This window comes from Cavia porcellus, unplaced genomic scaffold (genome assembly GCF_034190915.1).
Source record: "Cavia porcellus strain 051 isolate PalLab524CR breed Dunkin Hartley unplaced genomic scaffold, mCavPor4.1 scaffold_16, whole genome shotgun sequence".
In the NCBI taxonomy this organism is placed as follows: Eukaryota; Metazoa; Chordata; class Mammalia; order Rodentia; family Caviidae; genus Cavia; species Cavia porcellus.
In genome coordinates, this window is record NW_026947499.1 from 8,524,954 (window position 1) to 8,548,950 (window position 23,997).

General features: G+C 48.0%; 1 protein-coding gene and 1 long non-coding RNA gene across 7 annotated transcripts in view; one reads left to right on the forward strand and one right to left on the reverse strand.

The window, feature by feature from the left end:
• The window catches only part of Ift81 (intraflagellar transport 81), a 123,046-nt gene that overhangs the window by 77,420 nt on the left and 21,629 nt on the right, over positions 1 to 23,997 (forward strand). The gene's annotated exons all lie outside the window — the stretch shown is intronic.
• On the reverse strand, positions 997 to 18,165 carry LOC106026003 (uncharacterized). The gene is made up of 3 exons (XR_001199616.2): positions 17,219 to 18,165; positions 5,635 to 5,810; positions 997 to 4,016 (listed from the first exon to the last, which is right to left on the reverse strand). It is a non-coding gene; the product is annotated as an uncharacterized LOC106026003 (long non-coding RNA).

The following is a 23,997-nucleotide window of genomic DNA, read 5'->3' on the forward strand; positions in this document are numbered from 1 at the left end:
GGAGGATCGTTGCGAGTTTGAGACCAGCCTGGGCTACAAAGTGAGCTCAAGGCCAGCCTGACCTGCATAGCGAGACCTCGTCTCAAAAAAAAAAAAAAAAAAAAAACAAAAAGCCTCAGATTTCAAATTGTTAGCATGGCTTTATTTATTTGTTTTGTCTTTTTGAGACAGAGTCTCACTATGTAGTTCAGGCTTTGTAGCTCAGGCTGTAGCATGGCTTTTTAGCTGTTCTTTATAAAATTTTCTTTTAATGAAGAAAAGTTTTTTGTTTTTAGGTACTGAGGATCAAACTCACAACCTTTCACTTGCCAGGCAGGTGCTTATGCCACTGAGCTAGATTCCTGGCCAAAAAAGTTGGTTTTACTTTGTGAAAAATATGCAAACTTGGATCTCTTTGCTCCCAAGTATAATCTGCTCTTTGGGGTTTCTGTTTTGTTTTGTTTGTTTTGTTTTTGATATAGAAATTTTGTCTAAGGGCTGGGGATTTAGCTCAGCGGCATAAGTACCTGCCTTGCAAGCAGGCGGTCGTGAGTTCGATTCCCAGTACCGATTAAAAAGAAAAAGACAAAAAAAAAAAAAAAAATCTAAAAGAAATTTTGTCTAGAGATTATTCTCTAATCCAACAGCTGGAGCAAGAAGAGATGGTTTCATCAGACCTAGGAAGAATTGTTCTTAGCAGGAAAGTCTAGAAACAAACTTCTTTAAAATTTTAAGGAAAAAAAAAACATTTTGGTGTTTGTGACCTGGCCCTCTGCTTTGTCCATCCTTCTGTGTGGCCGGGCATCAGCCATCAGTGTCTCGTTTGGCCTTCACTGGTGTCAGCCGCAAGCTAAAGAAGGCCGTGCAAGGACACCAGCACTTTTATTCGGCAGCGGCTTCTAGACTGGGTAGAAACAACTGTGCAGCGCTGGCTATTTTTAAGCCAGGAGTAAGTGATGCTTCATTAACCAGAATATAAATTCCTTTGCAAATAGGTGAAAGACTAGATGCCTTTTACAGAAGCTGTGTTTTATTCCTCCCAAAAAAGTAAGCTCACAAGATTATTGAGTCTAGTAATGTTTTTAAGCAGTACACCCCTTAAGCTTTAAAATTATTAATGGCAGAGATTCCAAGGAATGCTTAGGATTCTACTGATTTGATTATTACTTACCATTTTTATTCTACACAGAGACAGTATGTGGATTAAACACAAAGACAGCTCCTAAATTACTTTATTAACTGAAGCAGAACATCATTATTACTTCAAGGGAAGCAAATTGAAAAAACACCCCAAAGTACAAAGCTATTTATAGTTTTTATGTAACATTGGACATCTAGCGACGCAGCCTAATGGGTTTCACGCAGTGACTTTCCACTCACTGCGTGCCTTGGTGGGGACATCAGGGAGCTTTGACTGAGCCTGACAGTTTCTGACAGCTGGCACTTCTGGAAGAAGAGCTTATTACGTTTTTCCTTAGGATTAATTCTCTAGCTGGCTAATTGATGAATTACTTAATCGTTTTAGAAAATAATCTATCTTCCACATGATGGCCCAAATAAAGGAGAAAAATGTAGCCTGTGAAACTGCCTCTGTGCGCATGGATTTCCTTCTCTTTAGGGCTGGGTGCTGCCAACCGTGGCCCAGGACTGCTCCTCCTGTTCCCTGCTGGTTCAGGAAACCATCCAGCTTGAAAGGTTGCCCTCTAAGCAGAATCTTCTAGTAGGATGAAGCACTTCCTATTACAGATCCATTAGTGGGTAATTCAGGGTCATGGACTGTCCGAGTCTGGGAGTAGACCAAAAGGTCTTAGAATATTGTTCAAACACAAATTGCAGACCTAGCTTCTTCTGTAGATTAATGGTATTATTTTATACTAATTTAATAGGCAACAATGCTAAAGGTCATTTAATTAACCTATCAAAGAAATGCAAATGTATTGTTCTGCTTAACTGTTGGGGGGGAGGGGAGACAGGCTCTTCCTGTGTAATCTAGGTGGGCCTTGAATTTGCAGTCATCCTCATGCTTCAGCCTTCTCAGCACCACCACGCCTGGCTCTTTGGAAACTTTAAGCTCTGTAAATTATCAGAGTGTGTTTCTTAAATTTTTAAGCTAAATGGATATAAGCATTTTTGATCACTCAAGTAAAATACGAGGCTGAATATGTGCTCATACTGAAAATGTGCGAGCTAGCAGGAATCGAATTCGAAAATACGCACAAATGAGTAACTTGCTAAAGCCGGCATTACAAAAGCAAAAGCAGAGCTTCCATGGAAACATGGCTGTGGCTGGGTCTGGGTGCCATGCGTCGCCTGTAACCCCGGCGAGACTGGGCAGGCGGAGGCGAGCGCATCGCCGTGAGTCTGAGGTTACCTGACAACGTAGCCAGCCCTGTCTGGAAAAGAAGGTGACTTCTGCGCAGGTGGCCCCTCGTACACACCTGTCTTCGGCAGGCAGTCACCCTGCCTAGCGAGGAGAATGCGGATAGAGACTGGTTTCTCCCAAGGGTCTGGGGCTTCCCTCCTGCCTTTGGCTTGCGGTAAGGCAGCAGTTAGCCCTCGGAGATGATGATCAGCTTCCTTAAACTGGGTTGCGTCCCTATTTTCTCTGTTGTTGCAGCAAGCTAAGATCTATCGTGTACGTATATGATTGAGCCTTCTTTTTTAGAAAAAAAAAAATCAAGCCGCACCTGCATTGACTATGTGACTTTCTCTGTTCACACAGGCTTCGCCTCGCCCTCTTCCTAACGGGAGCTTTAATTAGAGCTGTTTGGTGGGAGTGTTTTGCCCCGGGATCTTCCAGAGGGATCATTAAAATTAACTGTATTTTTTGTCTTCCACTCTCCTGACCTTAGGCAATCTTAAAAAGGGAAAGTTGACTGTGATTGTGAGTTAGCCCCACCCCATCCTCCTAAAGAGACCAAAAGGAAAAAAGAAAGAGACCAAAAGGTAAACCCAGAGCCTGACCCGTGTTCTTGTGCGGCCTGCCCAGCTCGCCGGTTGCTCACGGGCTCCCCCTTTAGGCAGATGGGTGGCACCTTCTTGGAGGCCCGAGCGGCTGGAGTCACCAGCCCCGGTTGCCTGCGGTGGAAATTCACTAGTGAGAGGACAGGAAAAAATTCCAAGGTCTTTTTTTGAGTGAAAGTCTGAGTTTGCACCCGAGCTCTGAGAGTAGCGGTGTGTTCATGGGGAGGGGACATCTTGCTACGCACGATAAGCTCAGAAATACTCAGTGATGGTTGGCAGTGCGTCACCGCTGGGTGCTGGGCAGCTTGGCTGGCCTTGTTAGAGAGCACGGCCTGGTTGGTGCTTGGTTCTGAGAGCAAAGTGGCACACAGAGTAAGGACTTCCTTAAAACATCAGTTATTCAAAGCCAGATTTAACTTTTGAATTGTCCTCCCTGAGGCTCTGGAAAGGTGGTGATGGTGATAAAGCCACCGCCCTTTACTGAGCCTTCAGTACGTGCCAGGCACCATCTTAAGTGCCTGGAGCTCATGCACGGCGCTGGAAGCTGCGTTCTCATAAGAGCTCTATGAAGGACCCATTTTATAGATGAGGAAACTGTGAAGCACAGGGAGGCTTCCACAGTACTACACAGGCCAAGACCGGGCAGAGCCCCGGTCCAGAACCCGTGTGATCTGTGCATGTACTAGGTGTATACTTGCAAGCAGGTTGATGACCATGATGAGCATGATGGCATGAAATCATTTTTGGTACTTGTTATAAACATAGTATCTGGGCTGGGATTTAGCTCAGTGGCATAAGCGCCTGCCTTACAAGCGTGCAGTCGAGAGTTGGATCCCCGGTACCCATTACTAAATGATTAAAAGTAAACTGTATTAAAAAAGAAAAGAAAAGCTATATCAACCAGATGAAGAAATTGTACTGAAAATTGTGTTGTTTGGTTGCTTTTGATTTTGGGTTTTGTTTGCTGGTTGGCTGGTCTTTTTCAGACAAGGTCCCTCTATGCAGTTGCGGCTGGCCTCAAACTCTCCGTGATCCTCCTGCCTCAGGCATGGGCCACCACGTCCAGGCCAACACTGAAAATGAATGCCAGATAAAAACGTGAAAGAAGTAATAGGTTTAGATACAGAACAAACTGAAGCCTTTTAAGTTATAATTTAAATATCTGAGGTCCGTTGTGGTGATAAAATCATGTCTCCTTTGAATATATAAATCAAATTCAGTTTTTCATTTAGGAACAATTCTGTAATGATACCTAAAGATAGAAATACAATAAAATATCAAGATCATAAAATTTAATTTGGGTAAATCTAGAATCTGTTGTCGCTTATAAACATTTCTTACCCATCTCAATGAAAATGCCAAAAGGCCCTTTTATTTATATCCACATCTTTATTATGTTTTGTGTGCCTGACACTGGACTAAATTCAAAAGTATAAAATTAACATGACCTGGTTTTTGCTCTCAGCATCCTTAGTCTAGAAAATTCAGATGTCGTGAAGAGAGAAAAAAATGCGGTATATATGTAAAGGACAGGGAAATGAGAGGAAGAAGCATTTAATTTTGAAATAGGAGGTTGAAGGAAGACCTATGGAGGCCGCGAGCCCGGGGTGGACTTGGGAGGACGCGGTGAGATCTGGACAGGCAGAGAGAGGAGGCGGCGCTCGCTCGGCGCTGACCGAGGCTGTGGGGCTGTCCGAGGCTGAGTGTGGGCCAGGTGTGCAGCCGGCCGGGCAGCAGCCCCTGCCCCTGTTCCTCTGCAGCCCTCTGCAGCGGCCCTGCCAGGGCCACAGTTTCTCCTGCTGGGGTTTCTGTTACCTTCAGTCAACTGTAGTCCCAAAATAACAGTGGAAAATTCCAGAAAGAATTCCTAAGTTTCAAGTAACTTTTATTACAGTCTAATTATTCTGTGTCTCTTACCGTGCTGAATTTGTAAGTTAAACTTTATCGTGACATATGCATGTATAGAAGAGAACATTCCCTGAATATAGGGATCGGTACCGCCTTAGGACGCACAGGGATCCAGAAATACCCCTGTGGGTAAAGAGGGTGGTGACTACTGCCATTTAATGCACCAGACACTGAACTAGACTGTGACAAGGTTGACCTCATCGTTAACCAGACCTGCAGGATGTTACAGTAAACCTATGGCACCTCATCACAAGTGCTAAGTATCCTGGTGCCACTGAAGGTCAAGCTTAGACCAGGCACGATGGTGCACACCTGTCATCCAGCATGTGGGTGGCTGAAACAGAAGCATCTCTTGATGCAGGGTATTTAACACACACCTGGAAAACATAGTGATACCAACATAGTGACACCCGTCTCAAACCAAACAGGGATCTAGAGAAGACCAGGAGGTCAAGGAAATGTCGCGGAGGCTTCATGAAGAGGTAAGGGTTGGCCCAGTGCTGGCTGGATGGTGAGGACGTGGATAGAGGAGGGGCGTGTAGGACTGGTCACGGCCCGCCTCTCCTCTCTCCAGCTCTGCATGAAGCTGACACTGCAGGAGGAGACCGGGCTACCACTGTGAAGGAGCACGGAGTCCCGGAATCCGGGTAGAAGTGCAGCGGGCAGTTAGAGCGGCTCCCCGTGCTGGGTCAGAAGGCCAGCAAGCGGACGTACTTGGGCATTTGTTTGTTTGTTTAATGAGCCTCAGTTTCTCCAAAATCAGCTCCATGAAGACTTCCTCACCTTCTTGTGCTGTCACAGCCTTTGTTTCCTTATGGCGCGTGCAGCGCAGAGGCACTGTCACCTGGCTGGAGTTGAGGATCTCTGAGGACTCATGTCACAGATAGGCTGGAGGACAGAGGCCAGGTTAAGATGCTTCAGGAAACACGGATGGCATCTGACTCGGGAGGGCAGAAGCCCTGTGGAAAAGAAGAACCCCAAGAAAGGATCACCATGCGGCATGAGCCAGGCCCGACTGGGAAGACCCTGGAAACCAGAGCGCTGAGGTTTCAAGTTGGCGCAGTTTGCATCTTGTTGGTCTAGAATGATCCGAATTCTTACTGTCCCTGCTTCCTTGGGGACGATTCCCTAACATGTAGAGAATGATAAATGATTGTCTCCATGGACGACTACCGTCATGGACTTAGTTTGGGTTGTATTTTTTACGACAGACAACAGTAGAGGCAGCAAGCCAGGTATTTATTGACAGGTATTTATTGGGGAGTACTTTTTGACAGTAATTCTAAGATTCAGCATATTGTTCCTTTCCTAGCGCTGCATCATCTGTACCAGCACCTTTTTTTGGTACATGTAACATTTTTGAATTTTTGAAAAAGATTTGATAATTCCAAGAAATTTAGCCGAGGAAAGAATATTTTAAAGAGTTATTTTTGTTGGGAGACATTTTTATAAGTTTATGTGATTTCCTATATTTTAAAAAAATGTGAGAAAAAATTCAAAGTTGGTGTTTCACTGGTGGATTTCTTTTTTCTCATGAGTGCGAGAAGAGGTTTTAGTGTAAAAAATTAGCAAAGCTGCCAAGGAGACGCTGAACCCTTGAGAGACCCACTTGCCGGCGACTTGGCCATGTCAAACAAATGTTCAGCATTTATTCTGACACTTCTTGAAGAATTTGATTGAAACTATATATGTCCAGATAACACTCAGCAAAGTGCCCTTCTTGCATTTGTTTCAAGATATATTTGGAAACAAGAGAGATGACCTTGGACTCAGCTGCTTTTCCAATTTAGGACTTCTCTCCGGGTCTACTGAATAATATTCCCCAACACTGAATATTCAACAAATGGAAAAATGTTTCAGCGACTCTGCCGTAAGCCCTCAGCTAGAGGACTCCCCCCAGCAATATGTTCTGCCTCTGAAAGAAATTACATATTTAGCCTACAAACTATATTAGCTTTCTAACTGTCTATTTCAAGATACATTTAGGAACACATTTGCTTTGCACCCCAGTGCCGTTTTGTGATCTAGATGGAGCTGTCCTTGCTTTTTAAAATACTTTAGCTTCTAAGAAATTTTAAAAAAAAGTTAACCCTTCACCTCTGCTTTTTGGCGTTGGAGATTTGGTTGAAAGCCAGGGTTCCTTGTAGCCTGATGTAAGACCTAAAAGAAGCCTTCGGAGGCCCTGACTTCCCTGGCTAAGGTTATGGCCACCTGTCCAAATGACAATGGACGTCCGAATGCCGGCATCGGCTTCCAATTGTCTCTACATTTAGCCTGTGGAGATGGATGGTTCTAACTGTCATCAAAGTGATGTTCTTTCAGTTAACCGTTTTGCATATTTGGGGGCTTAAGCATTTCCATTTTTAATTTGTTGTCATGGTCACAGGACCAGACTTAGGTAACCTTTTTGATAAGACAACTTTTAGGCAAGTAAGGGTTGTAGTTGGATCATTGTCCTGTATCACGTATGACAAAAGACAGTAAATGTCTGTTTTAATGTTCTTAAGACATTGCAGAAACTCAGAGTGTTTTATAGAGTACATTGTGAGCAAGTCTCCAGCCTGTGCAATATATTAACTCCCAACAAAATGTGTTACACACGTGCACACACGTGCCACTCGTGGAAAGAAGTGATCACAATCATTACGGTAGTTTAGAGACTAGTTGGTTCTCGAGAATTCCTTGTCGGACTTGGAATTAAATATTACATCAGTTTTTAGCCACAAGATGAAAGCTGGAACGGTTAGCAGATTTTAAAACCAGCACTAGCTAAGGTTCTTTTAGCGATGACCCATCCCATCAGACAACACTCTGACCATAAACTTCTAATTGTTATAAATTAGCGTACCAGCATGACGCAGTTTCCTAGCTCAAAAACTGAAGACTCTCAATGACGTTTACTCCTTTATAAAACAGGTTTTGCATGGGTGTGGCTGTGCTGTGTACATTTCCATTATTTTATTGGTGTTGAACTGGAGCAGCCGCTGAGGTCAGCACACCGCCCTAATTAAGTAAATAAGAGCTCCGAGTGCCCACGCTGGCTGATGTGGACTAGCAGTCACCTTTGCTTTTCCTCCTGCAGGACACTCTTGAGACTCCGTAACTTTGGAACTATGATTTTGAAGATAAGAGGGAAACAGTATGGAAAAGAAAATAAAGTGCTGTGCTACAAACTGTGCCTAAGATCTGTAGTACAGTGTGGCACAGGGAAAGTTTTCATGTGGAAAATGTCTCCCCAAAAACGTAGTTTTATTTTAAGGTAATCAAGTGTCAGTGTCAACATTTTCAGAAAACATTGACTTCAATAGTATATTTTGTCATTCTTTGCTGTTGTTTTGGGGGTTTTTTTCATTTGTTTATTTCAATATTTTTTCTCCTTTTTTGAGACAGGGTCCCACTATGCAGTTCAGGCTGTTTGAACTCACTTTGTAGCCCAAGCTGGCTTAGAACTTGCAGTGAGCCTCCTGCCTCAGCCTTCCGAGCGCTGGGATTGCAGGCGTGAGCCACCATGCCCGGCTTATCCGTGTATTTGATAGATGGAATTTGTATTCATCTGTATTCAGATTATTGTAGAACCTAGTTTATGCAAATATTTTCAGTCCCATATACCACGGGTTTCCTTTTCTTACCATACCCATGTACTTTATCTTGGTCTTTGTACTATAAAATCCAGATGTATTCAAGGAGGCAAATCAAACATTCATTTAAAAATTCTTTGGGGCTGGGGATTTAGCTCAGCAGCATAAGTGCCTGCCTTGCAAGCAGGCAGTCCTGTTTGATCCCTGGTACCGATAAAAAGGAAAAAGACAAAAAAAAAAGTAACTCTAAAAATTCTTCCCTTACAGCTGGGCATGGTGGCACATACCTGTAATCTCAAGCCAGCCCCAAACTCATGGTGATCTTCCTGTCTCAGCCTCCTAAGCACTGGAATTACAAACGTGCACACCATGTGTGTCTCAACAGTTATATTAATAGAACACTCCACTATATGAATATAGCACCATTTACTTAAAATTCCATCAGGTGTTGTGGCACACACCTGCAATCCCAGCACTCAGGAGGCTGAGGCAGGAAGATTGCTGTGAGTTCAAGGCCAGCCTAAATTACAGAGTAAGAACCTGTTTCAAAAAAACCCATATAGCGCCCTCTTCTATCCCATATCTTTGCACTCTTACCACCTATAAGAAAAAAGTCTTAGGCCCGGGATTTAGCTCAGTGGCATAAGCACCTGCCTGGCAAGTGTGAGGTCATGAGTTTGAACCCCGGTACAACAAAAAAAGAAAAAAAAGTCTTAGAAGTAGGACTGCAGGATTCAGAAATGTGTGCATTTTATAGATCTTGGCCAAGTTGCCCATCAAAGCTGATGCCAACCTCTGCTCACATCAGTTGAATATGACAGTGCCTTGTCTGCTGTCCCCTCCCCTAGACCAGAATTTTCCCTATATAAGATCCTTGTCAATGTCATGAGTTTAAAGAATTTTGTTTTGCCGGGCATGGTGGCTCATGCCTGTAATCCCAGCACTCAGGAGGCTGAGGCAGGAGGATCATTGCGAGTTCGAGACCAGCCTAGGCTACAAAGTGAGCTTGAGGCCAGCCTGAACTGCATAGCGAGACCCTGTCTCAAAAAGTCAAAAAGACAAAAAAAAAAAAAAAAAAAAAAAGAATTTTGTTTTTAAATTCCAAGTGAAGTTGAGTTTTTATGACCCACTTTTAATTTCTTACATAGCATGTGTCTCCATCTGAATAGGAAACCCCCCTGAAATTCTGAATGATGCAGAAAATGATTCAAATCAATTATATTCTGGGGCCAGGGATATGACTCAATGGCACCTGCCTGGGAATTGTGAGGTCCTGAGTTCAAATGCCGGTACCAAAACAAAAAACTGTATTTTCACCCAGAGATTGTGACTGTTTACAATGTTGCTTGCTTCTAGTCTTGCTATAAAATTTATCTTATTATTTGTAACAAATAAGGAAGATAGGACAAGGAGTTTGTTTTAGCTATGCATTTTTTTAAAATGAGGCTGTTGGGCTGGGGTGGAGCATCTGTGCCCAGCTCTGAGGTGCACAGGCTGTGGGTTCTATCGCCAATACTGAAGGAAAAGGACAAGAGAAATTATAATCCAGCTAACAAGAGTGCTCCGAGCTCTCCTCATCAAAGTGCTCTATAAATGTTTTGTGGATGAGCTCCCCTCTGCCGAGCTTTTGCCATCAGCTGCTGGAAGAAACATTAACATTCTTTCCTTGACACTGACCTGTCGGTACCAGACCTAGAACTGCAAGAGATTTCCTAGGAGCTCTTGGGACGCGCCGTGGAGCAAATGGAGCTCTGGGATCCCCTCATGGTATGGAAGATAGACGGCCCCAGACCCTTACAAAGGATGACGAGCCAAGCATGGTGTACTCCCAGCACTCTGATGCAGGAGGGTCACAAATACAAGCCAGTCTGGGTGACCTACAATTTAACAAGGCCCTGTCTGAAGAGAAAGAATCCGTGCCGGGCATGGCGGTTGGCACCTGGAGCCCCAGCATTTGGGAGGGAGGGTGGCTGAGTCTGTGGTCAGCCTGGGCTGCACAGTGAGTTCAAGGCCAGCCTCGACGACAGAGCATGACCCGTCTGAAAAACTAATCATAAAAAAAAGAACTGGGGTTGTAGTGTAGGGCAAAGGCCCTGGGTCCAACCCCAGTAGGACACTCACACACACAGGCATTTCCTATTAAATATCCATGTGTTTACACATACTGTTTCTATATGTCACATGTGCAAAATGGAGGTGGGATTAGCCCGATTGGCTCTTGGGACTGCGGGAGCCCAGTGGAGGGCAGGCCTCACGCGCGGCTGCACTCTCCGTGCCTCCCACAGGCCAGTGAGTACAGGGTAAAGAGCTCAGGAGTGCAGCCTAGAGCGAGCCACCTAGTGGTTCCCGACCTTGCTTCCTTCCTGGGACCACCTCGGGGATCACTGAAAAGCTTGAGGCAGGTCTGTGTGAACGTGCCTGGGGTCCTCCCCAAGCAGTCGTCTCAGAGTTTTTTGCAGAGTGTACCTTGGTTAAGTCAGGTCCGAGTCCACAGTCTGTTCTAAGCCCGCCACCTGTTATTTTCTTGGCCATCAAGGCAAGGAATAAAGTAAACGTATAGGGAAGCTTTATAATTACAAATAACCATCCCCAGTCTTGGTAGTGTTTCCCCAGGCTCCATTTTTCTCCTCTGACACAGAGGCAGGCAGTGGTCTAGTCATGGAACTCATTAGCCAACCATAAAGGGATCCTGATTAGAATGATAGGACTTTTTAGATCGCCTGTCTGTCCTGCGGTTTAACTCAGTCTCTGCCTCTTTCTAAAGTGTATAACTCTAGTAATAGTGCAGGCTTAGGATAAAGTTTATAGAAAACAGATGTTAAGCCAGGCGTGGTGGTACATGCCTATAATCCCAGCACCCAGGAGGCTGAGGCAGAAGGATCATTGTGAGTTCGAGACCAGCCTGGGCTACATAGGGAGCTCAAGGCCATCCTGAACTGCATAGTGAGGCTTTGTCTCAAAAAGGCAAAAAAAAGAAAGAAAGAAAATAGATATCATATCTTTAAGACACGTAGAAAATACATCTGTAAAATTATTTAAAAGCAAACAATTCTTCAAGAAGTCACATGGACTGTCTTGGTCTTACTTATTCATTTATTCGTTTTTTGTTTTGTTTTTTTTTTTGGTACCAGGGATCGAACTCACAACCATGGCCTTTCAAGGCAGGCACTTATGCTGCTAAGCTAAATCCCCAGCCCCATTTATTCATTTATTTATTGGTTTTTGGTTGGGGTTTTTTTTTTTGAGACAGTCTCACCTTGCAGGCTAGTCAGGCTTCAAACTTGCAATCCGGCTGCTGTGACCTTTTAAGTTTGTTGAAAGAGGAAGCTAGTATATTGTAAAAACCAGGTAAAATAGGAAGATAGTGTACTTGAAACGTTAAAAAAAAAAAAAATCAGCTCAGGTCTTGGAGAAGATAACTGACTTCAGTATGCAGCCTCCAAAATGCAAATTTGCTTACAAATAAGTTTTCATAAAAGTTTGATATCAGTCTTCATATTCCATTCCCCCTCAGTGTAACACCATAAAAGTAGTAAACGGCATGTAAATCTTCTTTTTCCATTTGTAACACAAAATATTGCATAATTAGGCAGGACTCAGGACGTAAAAATAATTGCAAAATTAAGTTAAGTGATCTATTTTCCTTACTCCTTCAGAAGTAAAATATAAAAATGACCGGCAACTTTATCCAATTAAAAAAAAAAGAAAATTCTTTTAATGTCAGTCATAATTGAATAACAATACAATTAAATTTTCATTAAGGCTTTTTATTCAACACTGTCCTTTTAAATTTTTAATATGGCAAACACGTAAAATTGCCCAGGTTTTGTGTGTGTGTGTGTGTGTTGTTGTTGTTGTTGTTGTTGTTGTTGTTGTTTGTTTTTTGTCTTGTTTGAGACAGGGTCTTGCTGTGCAGTTCAGGATGGCCTTGAGCTTACTTTGTAGCCCAGGCTGGTCTCCAACTCTCATGGATCCTCCCACCTCAGCCTCCTGGATTACAGCTGGGATTTGAGATAGGATCTCATTGTCTAGTTAGACTGGCCTCTAAATCTCCAGGATCCTCCTGCCTCAGCCTCCCGAGTGCTGGGATTACAGGTGTGCACCACCAGACCCGGCCCTCTTACCCATTTTTAAGTGTGCAGGTCTGTAGTTTCAGCCACGTGTGCACTATTGTACAAGTTGCTGAGACTTTTTCATCTTGCAAAAACGAAACACTATCCATGCATAGCCACCCCTATCCCTTTACCCCTCAGTCCCTGGGCACTCCGGCTGGGTATTCTCCTGTCTCTGATTTGGACTCCTCCCAGCACTTGCAGCGGATTTAGTTCCCTTAACATAATGCTCGGCTTCCTCCAGGTTGTCCTGAGATAGGACTTGCTTCCCCCTTTAGGCTGAACGCAGTCCTTTTTGGTATTTTTGCGGTAGCATCTATTCTGAAGTTTTTCTCTTACATTGTAAACCGCCAAAATACTTTTTTTACAGATATTATCTATTAATGATTCAGGGCAAAGTTAAATTCAGAATGATGGAAAGACTTGGGTATGGTGGTACCCCTGTGATCCCAGCACTGGGGAGGCTGAGACAGATGGGTGGCCCAGAGTTCAAGGCCAGCCTGGGCTACATAGTGAGACCCTGTCCCCAAAAAAGAAAAAAGAAAATAAATAAAGATGGAAAAGCAGGCTGAAATGCACATTTGGCTTTCCAAACTCTTGTTGAGAAGTAATTAATATAGGGCTTCCTCACACTAAAAGCAAACAACAAATCAGCTATCAGGCCCTTTGTGTTAAAAGTTTTAAAACTGTCTCCATAGCCAGCCATGGAGATGCACACCCTTGTAGTCCCAGTACTCGGGAAGCTGAGGCAGGAGTAAGCTGCAGGTTTGAGGCCAACCTGGTCCTCATAATGTGTTCAAGACCATCCTCTCAAATAAATAATTATGGACAATGGCTTTAAAGTGCACAATTCAGTGGTGTGAAGTACATTCATATTGCGTAACTAATCTCCAAAACACTTTCCATTCTGCAAAACTGAAACTCTGTAGCCATTAAATAACCAGTAGCATGGTCGTCGTGGTGCCCCCCAGTAATCCCAGCACTCAGGAGGCTGAGGCAAGAGGATCATTGCAAATTCAAGACCAGCCTGGGCCACAAAGTGAGCTCAAAGCCAGCCTGAACTGCATAGTGAGACCCTGACTCAAACAAACAAACCAACAAAGCCTTCCTATTTCTCCTGTGTGCAAGTGGAGTGGCTGAGCCATCTGTGGTTCCGTGCCTAGCGTTAAGGAGCTGTGCAGCCTTTGCAAAGCCATCTCATATTCTCATCAGCAGATAGGAAGGTTGCAATTTCTCCTCGTCATTTTGCCCTTGTCCAGCTTTTTGTTTGTGGCCACCTCATAGGTGTGAAATAGGCTCTCACTGTGGTCTTTTTTTTTTTTTTTTTTTTTTTTTTTTGTCTTTTTCATTTTTATCGGTACCGGGGATCGAACTCACGACCGCCTGCTTGCAAGGCAGGTGCTTAAGCCGCTGAGCTAAACCCCTAGCCCCCTCACTGTGGTCTTTACTTGCATTTCCGAGAGAGCTATGGGCCACTTACAAATCTCTTGAGAAATGTGTATTCAAACCCTTTGTCTATTGTTTTGAGCTGTTTTCCTGTTAGTTAGTTTGTTTGTTTAGGGGTTTTATGAGACAAAATCTCACTATGTAGTTTAGGATAGCTGTGAACTCAAAGTGATCTCCTGCCTCAGCCTCCCGAGGGCCGGGCCGGGATTACCAGCCTGCACCACCACACCCTGGAGCAAGGGCCTTTTTTGTTCAGTTGCGAGAGTTCTTCATACAATCTGTATATGAGCCTCTTGACAGACACACAACTTAGAAATGGCTTCGCCTATTCTGTGTGTTTCCTCCTCGCTCTCTTGATGCAGATAGCCTGCAAAACAAAAAGGGCTTTAATTTTTTTTTTTTTTTTTGTCTTTTTCTTTTTTACCAGTACCAGGGATTGAACTCACGACCACATACTTGCAAGGCAGGTGCTTATGCTGCTAAGCAAAATCACCAGCCCCAAGGGCTTTAATTTTGATGAAGTACAAATTATTTTTTCTTTTTGTGTCTAAGAATGCTTTACCTAAGGCAAGACCACAAAGATTTACTCCTGTTTTCTTCTAAGAGTGTTTTTGGTTTTGGTTTTGGTTTTGGTGCTGCAGATCAAACCCAGAGCTTCATAAATGCCAGACAAGCATTCTGCCTATGAGCTATGCCCCCAGCCTAAGTTTTAGCTCTTATATTTAGGGCTCTGGCCTGCTTTAAATTCATTGCTGTGTGTGGAAGTGACCCAGCTTCATTTTTTTTCACGGCCGTCCTTTTCACAATGGTGTTCGTTGGAGGACTGTCTCTGCACACGCTGAATTCTCTCAGCATACTTATTAAACATGGGTTCACCTTAACGTGAGGGTTTGCTTCTGAGCTCTCAGCTCTGTCTTAATATATACACATATATATCTTTATGCCACACTATGTCATCCTGATTACCTAAGCTTTAGAGTAGGTTTTGACTGTAACCTCAGCACTTGGGAGGCTGAGGCAGGTGGATCACTGTGAGTTCAAAACCAGCCTGAAGGGCCAGTGATTTAGGTCTGCGGCATAAGCGCCTGCCTTGTAAGTGCGCAGTCATGAGTTTGATCCCCGGTACACCCCCCAAAAAAAACTTTTGTTAAATTTATTATTTTATTCCTTTTGATGCTATTATAAGTAGAATTGCTCTTTGAATTTTATTTTCAGATTGTTCATTGCTAATTAACAAAACATGACTTTTATATGTTGATGTTGTGCCCTGTTTAACCTTGCTGCATTCATTGATTACTTCTAGTAGTTTTTTTAAAATGGATTCTGTAGGACTTTTTTTTTTTTTTTTGTCTCTCTGTGCAGTTCAGCCTGGCCTTGAGCTCCGCCTCCCAAGTGCTGGGATTATAGGCGTGTGCCACCATGCCCAATTTGATTTCCTCTGCTAATCTCCTTTTGTTATAGTATATGATTATTTTTCTGTGTTTCTGGGTTCAGTTTGCTAGTATTTTGTTAAGACTATTCTGCTTAAATCTTCCTGAGAAATATTGGAACATCAAGGATGACTGTCAGATTTTTTTTGTGTGTTGAGTTGTAAAACTTAAGGAGGAGCAGGTTGCAGTAGGGTGGGCGGATTCTCCTTTGTTCCCGGGAAGCCTGAGTATTGCAGGCCGCTGGCTGGTGGCTCAGAGGAGCTGTCAGCTAAGGGCTGTGTTAGGAACCTGGCGTTTCAGGGAGAGGTCAGAACTGAAGGTGGATGGGATTGAGGAATGAGTAATGGAGCAGCCTCCTCACTGGCTTCCACCACCCCACCCGTCTCCCTACCGCCTTGGTCCCCTCCTCAGCCTTTCTCAAGTCATTTCCCTAACCGAGCATGGTAGTACATGCCTGTAATCCCAGCACTCAGGAGGCTGAGGCAGGAGTGTCACTGCAAGTTCAAGGCCAGCCTGGCCTCAGAGAGAGTTTGAGGTGAACCTGGACTACAGGGCGAGACTCTATCTCAGAAAAAAAAACTAGTCAGCACCCTTTTTAGGGATGTTATACTTTAGGAGAGATGTCACAAAGGAAGCCTAAGCAAGCCCTTCACAGCAAGGTCACCTTGCTGTGATCATCTGGGTAAGAATTTTGCACACCTGGAATGCTTATGTAACTGCGAATACACCTATTGCCACTGAACCACTTGAAAATAGTAGTTGAAAGCATGCATATTTTATCCCAATTTTTTTAAAAATTGCATAATTATAAACTGAATAAAGGATCTGGACTATTTCCACTGGGTCCCCAAGAAATCTGAACTATCCAGCCGGGCATTAGAAGCTCTCTGAGGGATCCAGAGAGTAGCCTCGGACTCTGAAGTATTCTTCCCTCCGGGTATGTGAGTGACCTGTCCCGAGTGTGACCTCCGTGCACCCCCGGCCGGGACACAGGCCCTGGTGCCCCTATCCCACAGGCCATTGCCTCTGGGTTCACACTCTTTAGCCCGATTGGAGGCCCCTGGAGTCTTGGGTTGGCCCTGTGGCAGCAGGGTGCCAGGTGCCGGAGCCCCAGTTGCCCTGTGCAAAGAGGATGTGGGGGTAGGGGGAGCCTAGGACTCAAAGGCTCTTGGTGGCCTTGGCCACACTTTTTTTCGGGGTGCATCTCCATTAGGTGGCAGACTTTACTATCTGTGGGTTCTCAGATGTTGGCGTCTTCCCCAAATTTAAGCTTAGGAAGAAGTCTGGCTTCTCTGTCCATCCAGGACCTGACCCTGGCTGCCAGGTCACCTGGGCAGTTGGACCCTTTCCTCTGTGTCACCCACCACCCTGGGGGTGCATCTGTGGGGACAGCACCAGGAAGGAGTGTTCCAGGCATGGGTGGATTTGAGTTTGGGGAGGGGGAACAATGGGGTCAGGGGGACAGGCGGGGTCAGGGGGAACAGGCTGTGCCCCAGCCCCAGCCCGCTTTGAGGACTTTGAGGAAAGGGCACTGGCCATCCTCCGCAGGGGGCCTCAGCCCTTCTGCCCACCCTCTCCTCTGGGCACCCCGAGCCCCTCCGTGCTGCTGGGTCACCTCCCCCTCAGACTGCGGCCGCTGACTTTGTCTCCCTGGCAGCTGCTGCTCTGGCTCTTTGCCTGACAGAACGCAGGGCCCGTGGCACCCCTGTGCCCACTCCGGGCCCTAAGAGAGGTGGGAGCCTAAGAGAGGGCATCGACTTAGCCTCTCCATCCCAGGGCATCTGCAACACTTTTAAAATACCTGAACCCCGCGGCACCTTGGAAAGCAGTTCCCTCTGTCGTCTCCCTTAGTGCCTTCAGGAAAATCAGCCTCCCTTCCTGGTCCTTGAGTGTCACGAACTTGCAGTGCAGCAGTGCAGGTGGCGGTGCAGGGTCCCCTCAGTGCAGGGCCCAGAGCCCAGAGGAGGTGCTCGCCGTCTGCACGGGGCGCTGGGCACCCAGAGCTCTGGACCCGAGGGCTCAGCGGCCGCTCACAGAAGCCAGCCCAGTCCCTTGGCAGCCACTTTGGGGACTCTATTAGCTTTGCTCCTAAAGTTAGATTCCAGGCCCTCTCAGAAGAATGGGAAGGGAGGGAGGAATCAGGAGATGATGGGAGAGAAGCTGGGCGAGGGCTCGACGGGGCTGGGAAAAATGAAAGTTCATAGCAGGTTTAGCATGCGGCCGAAAGGACACCTTGACCTGGCAGTTGTTCAACACCTGTGCTCTTCCTGATTCCGTACAGACACACACATGTGCACACACAAGCATGCACACACATCAGACGCGCAGAGCAAAGCAAAGCTGTGGTCTGGGAAATCTTCCCCCGGGCCATCAGCAGCCTGCCTCGCGATGACAGCTTTAGTGGCTGTGCCTCTCTGCGTCCCTCCGAGACCACCTGCCCAGAGGCCAGCTCCCGGACCTGCTTGGCGAAGGCCCAAGACAGCCGCCAGGGCATCAGGGCAGGGACACTCGGGCTCAGAGCTGCCTTGGGCTTTGGTTGAATCCCTCGCATCTGCTGTGGGACTCTGTCCATGTTGCTTGCACTCTCTATAATCCAGGGTCCCGGATTATAAAGTAGAAGCCATGGCTCTTGCAACTTAGAAATGTCTCAGGGGCTGCATAAACTATGGTCTTCTAGTACTTGTGTGTCTGGGAGGCAGGAAACTTAGGAAATTCCATGATGTTCTCTTTGAATTGAAAATCAGGATTTTATCTGCTCCTGTAGGAAGGCGCTTAGGAGACATTTCTTTTTTTTTTTTTTTTTTGTCTTTTTCCTTTTTATCGGTACCGGGGATCGAACTCACGACCGCCTGCTTGCAAGGCAGGTGCTTATGCCGCTGAGCTAAATCCCCAGACCCCTTAGGAGACATTTCATCAGAGAACAAACAGAGAAAGCCAGGCATAGTGGCACATGTTTGTAATCCCACCATTTGGGAGAGGAGGAGGATCACTGTGAGTTCAAAGCCAGCCTGGGCTACATAGTGAGTTCAAGGTTTCCTGAACCATATAATGAAATGCTGCCTCAAAAGAGAGAGAGAGAATGAGAGAGAGAGAGAGAGAGAGAGAGAGAGAGAGAGAATAGACCAAGAAAAGGCAAACGTGCCTGCAGAAGACTTGAAGTCTCTGACGTATACTACAAGGTGGAGATGACTTGTTTTTCTGTCTTCCAGTTTCCCTTTGCAGTCTGAGATCTTTCTAAGTCACTGGTTGGGTTGCCTGGGCCACAGGTTGTACAGCAGGAAAAACATCTGAGCACATTTGTTTTCCTGTGGGTCAGCACATTGATCAGCCCGCCCCATCAAGAGGCAGGAAAGAGCAACCTTGTTACTGAGCAGCATTTGACTAACTAGGCAGCCTGATCTATGATCCTGAGATAGCCAGTGTCCCAGGGCCCTGCTGCCCTGCACAAATTCATCAGAAGGCAGAGGGCGACCCCTTGGCTCCCAGTGCTCTGGCCCCAGCCCTGGAGAACCAAGTGCCTGCCTGTGAACTAACAGCAGGTCCATTGCAGGGGACCTCGGTTTTCTGTAGCCTCCTGTTGCTGTTGTAACAGGTTACCACAAACTCCAGGGCTTAAATAACACAGGTGTATCACCCAAGATTTCCGCAGGTCGGCAATCCCCAGTGGGTCTCAGCAGGAGAAAGTCAAGGTGTCAGCCTGGCTGGGTTCCCACAAGGGTCCCTGGGAGGAGGATCCAGCTCCCTTCCCAGCCTCTAGAGCTGGAGGCCTCTAGAGGCCGCCCTGCCTGCATGCCTTGGCTTGTGGGCCCCTTTCTCTGTCCTTGAAGTGTATCCCTGCAGCCTGTTTCCACCCTCACGCCAGCACACTCACTCTGACCTTCGTGCCTTCTGCACTGAAGGACCTGGCCCTGTCCTGTTTGGATTTCTCAGGAGGAGGAAAATTGTTAGGGCTGTACATGGATTAGTCTGGAACTTTCCTTAGGTTCAGGGGCAGCAGGACATTATGGTTCCAGGCCTTTTGATTCCTCCTCCACCAGAAAGCGTGGATAAGCACTGTGGGACCTGGACTGCGGGAAGCACACTAAAAGGGTGCACACTAAAACGTGACGGAAGGGCAGCCCACCCAGTGACAGTCTCCTCTGTGCTGGCTGTGGGACCCTGTCCTCATGCCCAATGCCTTTGTTTTTGCTTTGGGGCATTTCCTAGTTTTGAAGGTTGCCATGCAACCCCTTGGCCTGGAGGGTTTAAACACTATAGAGTTTCTATGCTGAGCAGCAATAGTGGCCAGGAGAGACTGCATATAAATTTTTAGGTCTCTTTTCTCTGCACCTCGGCAATGGCTTTACACAGAGTAGCTGGCCTCCCGGGGAGGGGAGAGCGTGGCGGGCGGAGAACATTCTGTGTCCTCTTATCTCCCATCCTAGTGGAAGGGGATAAGCACCAGAATAGGAAAACAACATATCTGGCTATTAATATACCCTAAGTCCGCCAGCACATGGCTGGATTTGTTTATTTTCCAAAGGGAAGGATGCTTCTCTCTGACCTTCCAGGGCTCTCCTGCCAGCCGGGTGGGGGTGGGGAAAGCTGGCAGAGGTGGTGCCCTCCGTGAGGTGAAGGGGACAGGGAGCACGGGCCGGCTTACAGTGGGGAAGAGAAGCCTGCGGCTGGTCCCAGGAAACGTGGTTTTCCTGGCTCAGTCTGTCCGAGACCCTGTAGCTCCGTTCAGGAGAATGAAGACAGCCAGGCGTGGTGACGCACACCTGTCATCCCAGCACTGGGGAGGCTGAGGCAGGAGGATCATTGGGAGTTCAAGACCAGCCTGGGCTACAAAGTGAGCTCAAGGCCAGCCTGAACTGCAGAGTGAGACGCTGTCTCTAACACACACACACACACACACACACGCACGCACGCACGCACGCACGCACACACACACACACGCACGTACGCACGTGCCCACGCAACAGAAGGACCAAGTGCAAGTACAGGAAGCTTTGCCATGAGAGCAGAGCAGGACCAGGGCCGGGGCTCTGTGGTGGATACTTCCTTGCATGAGTGAGGCCCTGGGTTCAAAGCTCAGCAGCCTTAAAAAACAGTGGTGAAGAAGGAGGGTGCCCCACCTCCCCGGACAACCACAGATTTGGCACCTGCTTTTTGTGTTTCTTCAGCTCCTTTGGGGTCCCAGTACCGGGGTGCCCAGCATGGGAATGGTTAATAATAAGCCTTCCTGGGGCAGGAGGAAGAGCCGGAAGCCACACCCCACACCCATGGAGCCCCACACCTGCCTTGTCATGACAGCGGCCTCCCGGTGCCCTTTGACTGGTCCTGCCCTGTGAGGTCTCTCTCTGCCTGTCACCCTGCAGCCACAGGTCGCCTCAGGTCCCTGAGAATGTTTGACCAGCCAGCAAACCCGGCAGAGGTTCGGGGACAGCAGAGCAGGGCTGGCAGCGCCCTCTCCGAGAGCAAACAGGGACAAAGGGCAGTGGACTCCCCTCGTGCCTGCCCGCCTACCATGCCATGTGCCCCAGGGTGTCCCGCTGCCGCTGAAGGAGCCAGAAGCCCGCCCTCTCTGTGCCTGCTCCGTCACCCATTACCCAGATCGCGTTCCCGGGCCGGGCTCAGGCCCTGCAGGAGCCACCGTGGTGTCCACCGCTTCCACATGGAAGAGCTGTCACTCTTTACCTGACAGATGGGGAGCCAGGCAGGTCCCTGACACAGGTCACGACACCATTGAGGGTGTATGTGTGAGAGGAAAAAGTGTAAAGTGAAGTGCACTCCCCGCTGGTCTGAAACGTGGGCTCTGCGCAGCGCACAGCTCTCCGGGCCTCCCCAGAACTCCTGGATGATGATGTCCTCCAGGATCCCTCACCGCCACACCAGCATGTTCAGGTCTGCCTGCTCCGGCAGGTTACAATACCCACTGGGTTTCTCGGGGAGAATTCAGACAAGCTGGAAGCCACGGAGGTTGCCAAGTGTAACCAGGCCTGGCACCGACCTAGCAGCAGGGAGGGCAGGAGACCAGTGCCTGGACGCTATGCAGCACTGAGGCCCTGGCGCCCGGCCTCTGCGATAGGGCTGGGGTCAAAGGGTGGCTGCCTCTCCAACTTTGTCCCTGGCTTCAGTGGTTGAAGCCAGGGGTGCAGCAGCTGCCATTCCCCAAGCACCCTGAGCCTTGCGACCAGTTATCTGACTGAGTTCCCAGCGAACTCTGGGAGGCAGATACAGCACTAACCATTTATAGGTTCGGAGCTAGGTTCGGAGGAGTGGAGTAACAAGCTGGGCGTGGTAATGCACACCTGTAAGGACTCGGGAGGCTGAGGCAGGAGATCATGAAGCGCAAGGCCAGCATGGGCTCCTGAGTGAGTTCAAGGTCAGCCTGAACCACGTAGTGAGACCCTGAAAAAGGGGGGCGAGAGAAAGGTTTCTGAGGTCCATCTGCTCCGTACATCGGCAGCTGTGACTGGTCAGCACCGTTCTGAAAGGACGGGGAAGGGCGAAGAGGACAAGCGTGGGCTGCAGTTGTGTACAGGTTTCTCAGAAGCTGGGGCCCTCTTGATTTATGCTTCCCAAGACCATCGGAGGAAGTTGTTTAGCTTCCCAGGTGATAGATGAGGCCCGGTGGCTTGTGTTTGCAGAGCCCGGTGGAGGGTAAGTCAGGACAGCCTCTCTGGCCTCTGGTCCCCTCCACCGGGGACTCCGCAGGCGGCCGCTGGGGCTGTGTTTATATGGTGATGTTTAAGGCACCAGCACTCTAGGCTCGGTCTCCTCCCAGCCTCCCTCGCGTGGAGCGGGGCCAAGTGGGAGCAGTTCCCCGGCCATTTCCCTTCCATGCAGCTGGCTGGCCTGAAACCTAAGACCTGCGACACTGTGGCCCAACTGAAGCCTGGCTAAGCCGTATCTCAGTGCATGCAGCAGGAAGCCACCAGGGCCCTGGCAGTGCTCACAGGCCACAGGCCCGGGGCTGCTCTCCATCCTTGGTTTGACCCCAGGGACCGCTGGCTGGTGGAGCCCGTTGGCTTCTGCAGCCAGGGAACCGTCAACAGCGGCTTATTGGAGGAGACAGAAGAGGATGTCCAGGATCTGAGTAGTTCATTCAAGGCCTTTTCTGGAAGTTTCTTTGGCAGAAGAGGATAGTGGTGGAGAATGGAAAGGGTCCCTCCACTCATAGCTCTGACAGGGGACTGTCAGGGCAGTGCCTTATTCCCAACCAACTGAGATGTCACCAGCTGCCTTCAAGCTACTCATGATGTCCTGGTCCCGTGGGGGCCTCTTCTGTGGACCCCTGGCTGCCTCAGCTGCCCCTGAAGGCCCCACAGTTGATGCCCTGGCATGGGGCTGACGGCCTGGCTCCCTCCTGCAAGGCCACCTGTGTCTCCTGGGCAGCACACGTCAGCCTCACCCGCACTCTTCCTGAATTATAGGCTCTCGCGATGGAGCGTGTGCTGGCTGTCCCCTCCCTGTGCCCTGATACCCGCTGGTTAATAAGCAGCTCACGTTAAGACATGGAGAACTTTTGCAAGAGGCAGAGAAAAGCTGCAGCTCCCGGAGCGCGGGCCAGGAAGCCCCGGCCCTGGCCCAGCAACTCGGTGGCTGTTTCTGCCCCTGCCATTTGGTGGCCAGGGGGTGGGGACCTGTACCCAGGGGGCCAGGGCAGTGAGGTATTCATCTATTGGTAGTGACCTGCGGAAGCCCGCCCTTCATTCCTTCCAATCTGTTCCAGCAGGAGCCTTAGGGGCCCCCTCAGCCAGCGATCATGAGCCATCACCCACCCGCCTACCATCCATCTCCCGTCCTGTCGAGACTCCCCTCTGGGTTTGGAGGTGTCCTCGAGGTGTTCTTGTGGAAGGAAATGGTGGGAACTGTGTCCCAGACACCCTCTCTTCTGAATCCAACCCCACCAGAGGAGCTAGAGCCCTGTCCCAGGGCCACCCCATTGTCAAGGTCCTGTTCACCTCCGGAACCTCCTGCAGGGATCCCCATTGCCAACGGGAGTCCTTTCTGAAGCCCAGCAGCATGACATTTGGGACTTGGAAATCCCTAGGCAAATATGTCTCACTTAATCCTCCCGAGCTGGCCCCCAGCAGAGGTGCTGGCTTTGCCAAGTCTACAGGGTGCCACCAGTGAGTCCTGTGTTCCAGGCATTGTGCTCTGGATCCCAGGGTAAACAAGGTAAAGTCCCTGTCCTTGAGGGGCCACCAAACAGGAGGCGCCCAACTCTCACTGGAGCGGCCCATGCGCCTTCCCTGTCTCCTCCTCCCCCAGCCGAGCTGCACACTCTAAGCTTGCTCCTCTGGACAGTGGAGCTGTTAGCAGCACCTGTGGCCCCAAGGCCACTGGAGGACCAGAGGAAAGGGCACCTGTGCGAACCTGGGCCGTTGCAGCGGTGCTGGTGTCAGGGTTTTCTCCTGAGGATAATGTTGGCAAGGCAGTGATGGGATCAGCAGAATCGATGGGGGGACCCCAATTTCCCATGCATTAACAACCATGTGCTTTGGACCACACGCCTTAGCTTTGTGGGTAATGATAATTTACAAATAAATTAGTTTATATTATTTATTTATTTAGGTTTTGGAGACAAGGCCT